Here is a 3,674-nt window from a genome sequence, read left to right on the forward strand (position 1 = left end):
ACGGCGATGAATCCCCCTCTCCGGAGCCCCAAACGGACTCCAGATCAGCCCTCCCGAGAGGTTTTAGGGCTTGGCGGCGGCTCCGTATCGTAAAACGTGATGATTTCTTCTCTTTGATTTTTTTCTCCCCAAAAGCGAATCTATAGAGTTGGAATTGGCATTGGAGGGTTTCCAGGGGGCCCACGAGGTAGGGGGCGCGCCCAGGAGGGGGGCGCGCCCCCCACCCTCGTGGACAGGGTGTGGCCCCCCTGGTATTCATCTTTGGCGAGGATTTTTTATTATTTTTTCAAAGGTATTCCGTGGAGTTTCAGGACTTTCTGAGAATATTTGCTTTCTGCACATAAAACAACACCAAGATAATTCTGCTGAAAACAGTGTCAGTCCAGGTTAGTTCCATTCAAATCATACAAGTTAGAGTCCAAAACAAGGGCAAAAGTGTTTGGAGAAGTAGATACGACGGAGATGTATCAACCGCCGTCTTCACTTGCACCACCTGAAGAGCATCATCATCACTGTATGAAGCTGAGGCCTAATCGGCGCCACCAAAGAGCTTGTACACTAATCACCGCATTTTCTTCTTGATTCGATCCCATGGTGCGGCCGGCGCTCGGTCCCGAGCCGACATGGCGCAGCTCCATCCATGGCGGCGTCACCGGCCACTTCCTCCACGACATCGCTCCCTTGGCGGCGACGTCCACATCAGTAGGAGTTGCTGCTGCTTTAGCTCTCGCTCGCGATGCTGCTCTGCTCTTGCTCTCGGCCCCCTGCTTGGTCTGCTCTTGCTCTTGCTGCTGCTCTCGCTCTTGCTCTTGCTTGCGATGCTGCTCCGATTTAGCTACACTTCAGTTGACTGAATTGACTTTTGGGTCGGTCGATTTTCAAGGGGGGGGGTCGCCGAAGTTAAGGAAGAACCAGCCACAGCAGGGAGGGGGCTCGCCGGAGAGGTACCCCACTATCTATCTTAGGGTTCAGGGTGGGGCGATGGTCGCCAGCGGTGGTGGCGCGGTGGCGTAGGATCGCCGGAGAAAAAGCTCGGCACGGGGGGGCCTAGAGGGATGGCCGGGGCGGCGGCAGACTGGCGGTGGGGAGTGGTTCCGGGGCGGGCGGAGCGGGCGGAGCGGGGCGACGGGGGGCAGCTGTTTGGCTGGTGGTGGCTGGCGACTCAGGGTATCCTCACCTGATGTTGCTACACGACCAGCTCTCCCGGCTCCCACACGCGCTGCTGCTGCTACTGTTTTTCTGGTACTAGCTAGTGCGTTCAGTTTCGATAGTAAAATTCAGTTTTGATAGCAAAATTCAGTTTCGACAGTTAAGTTCAGTTTCGACAGTTAAATTCAGTTTCGACAGTTAAGTTCAGAGATGAGCGGTTGATGTATTTTACATCTAGCACTTTGTGGTTATGTATTTTACATCATCTATTGGACATGCTATTAGAATTCCACTCAGGTTAACATTGTCTCTCTTATCCTGCTTCAGCCTCAGCGTCGTACAACTCACCGGAGCTGCTCCAACGACGAAACCCTCCATCACAGCGGAGCAGTACCCTGGGATCCATCTCCAGACGCCTAAGATCTTCTTCCCCTCCTCCGATAGCCAAGTCAGTCGGATCATCCTCACCGACCAACCCAATCACGCTGAGATCGACATGTTCGCCAAAGAGGTTGTACACTTGTTGCATCTCTTTTTTACTCTACATGTTATATATATTGTCCACTGAGCACACGCAGTAACGTGAAATACGATTAGTTTCTCCTACTATATGACAAGCAGTGAGGTACCAGGCAACTTAGCTATCTGTGATGGACTCTCTTGAACGCCACCATTATTTATCTCTGCGTGTTTGAGCTATGCATTTGTCGATGGGCCTGGGAGTTGAGCTAGTACGGCAGTGGCCTGGGTCCAAAGTAGTAGAAGTAGGCAAGTAGCACAAAAACATTTTTTGAGTGTAGCTTTTCCTTGCTCAAGCCTGCCTACTAGAATCACCAGTGCTTGAAAGGAAAAGTGAAGGAAAAACATAGAAATTGGAAAGTTTCCTATGGTTCTACTATTCATGCATTTGGTTCAAAGGAAAGGAGAAAAGGAAAACTGTAGGATTTGTTCCTTTAGTGTCTCCTTGAAAGAAAAACCGTATGGATTTTAATTTCTACTTGTCCTCCTTTTCAAATTCCTATTCATGAAGGACAAGACTAAGAGATAGTAGCATAATAGCATTATAACCGTACATTTTCTTGTGGTTTGACTTAATCTCACCATGTTTCTTTGCATCCTGTGATCTTCCTATTCTTGTGAACCAAACACCCAGATTGGCAGAAATCTTGTGTTTTTAAATTCTCTGTTTTGCACGTGCATTCCTATCCTATTACTGTGTATTTCCTATCCCTGTGTTGTTAGAATCCTCCAATTCAAACGAGCCCTTATAGAATTACTTCTCTTACAGATAGTTGTCAAAGAAAACCTTGTGTGGTTTGTCCCACTCCTGTTGCGCCGTCGTCCACCCAAGCTCAGCTGCTCCAATGACAGAAGGGTCCGGCACAGCAGGGATCCAGCCTCTAGACTGTCTTTCGCCGCCTCAGATCTTCTTCCCCGCCGTCGGTAGCCATGACAACTGCATTACCATCATCAACCGAGCAGATGACTTCGAGGACTACATGGGTCCGCAAGAGAGGTCGCACTCTTTCGTGTCTTCTTACGTTATGCATCGCTTAATATTACATGCTACTTTATCATCATGTTCACCGATTAGACTCGGCTCCAAACTAATGGTCAAACTTGAATTTTTTAATGGTTGTGGGGTACATATCGGGATCGCAATCAATAGTATCTATATACTATCTGGTTAATCTCTGGCGTCTACTATGAGTTTCATGTTGGGTGGGAACAAACAGTAAAGAAGCCATTATCTGTATTTTTTAACTAAGCCATTATCTGCCTGCTATCATTGGTTTTGGGTCTATCCACAGGTTGCTACCATCACTCTGGATTTCTGCATGCACTCCTTACATAATCTCACTATGTTTTATTCCTATGCATGTCAGTTATTGTACACAATGGAACTGAACATGTAGAGCAAAAGAGACTAGCCTTGCGTGGCAATAAAATTTCATGCAGATGTCAGTCCATGGTAGGCGCAAAGGCAGCCCCCCCTCCACCCATTTGGGATTGTAATCGAGAGGAAGATATCTGTTCTGAGGGGGATTCAGAAGGAAAAGACCACTCCTATTTACCCCCCTGAGGTCTTCGCTCTAACTTGGCATGCTGATGTTTGTTATATCATGCATATGGTGCCTTGCATTGCTTACTTATACATCAAATATGTCAACTGCTTAGTTTAGACATGCTTTGTGTGAATGACATCTGTTTAGTTTATTCATCGTTTATGTGAATTACGCAACGCCTTATTGTTTAGCCAGGCATCATATATGTGAACTTTGCAATGTCATCCTGCTTAGCCAGTCATCTTATATGTGAATTATATCAAGCCATCCTTTTTTCCGTTACGTATTACATTTGTCAACAATGTTAGTACATTCAACTACTCTTCGTGTGCATCAGCCATTTGACATGGTGATGGAAAATTCTGGAGTGAAAACAAGGTCTTCAGAGCAGACTATGCTATCTGATGAAGCACATATCTTGCTAGTTACGGATAGCTCCTCAGAGGAGGATTCAGAGAC

This window comes from Triticum dicoccoides, chromosome 7A, assembly GCF_002162155.2.
Source record: "Triticum dicoccoides isolate Atlit2015 ecotype Zavitan chromosome 7A, WEW_v2.0, whole genome shotgun sequence".
NCBI classification, from domain to species: Eukaryota; Viridiplantae; Streptophyta; class Magnoliopsida; order Poales; family Poaceae; genus Triticum; species Triticum dicoccoides.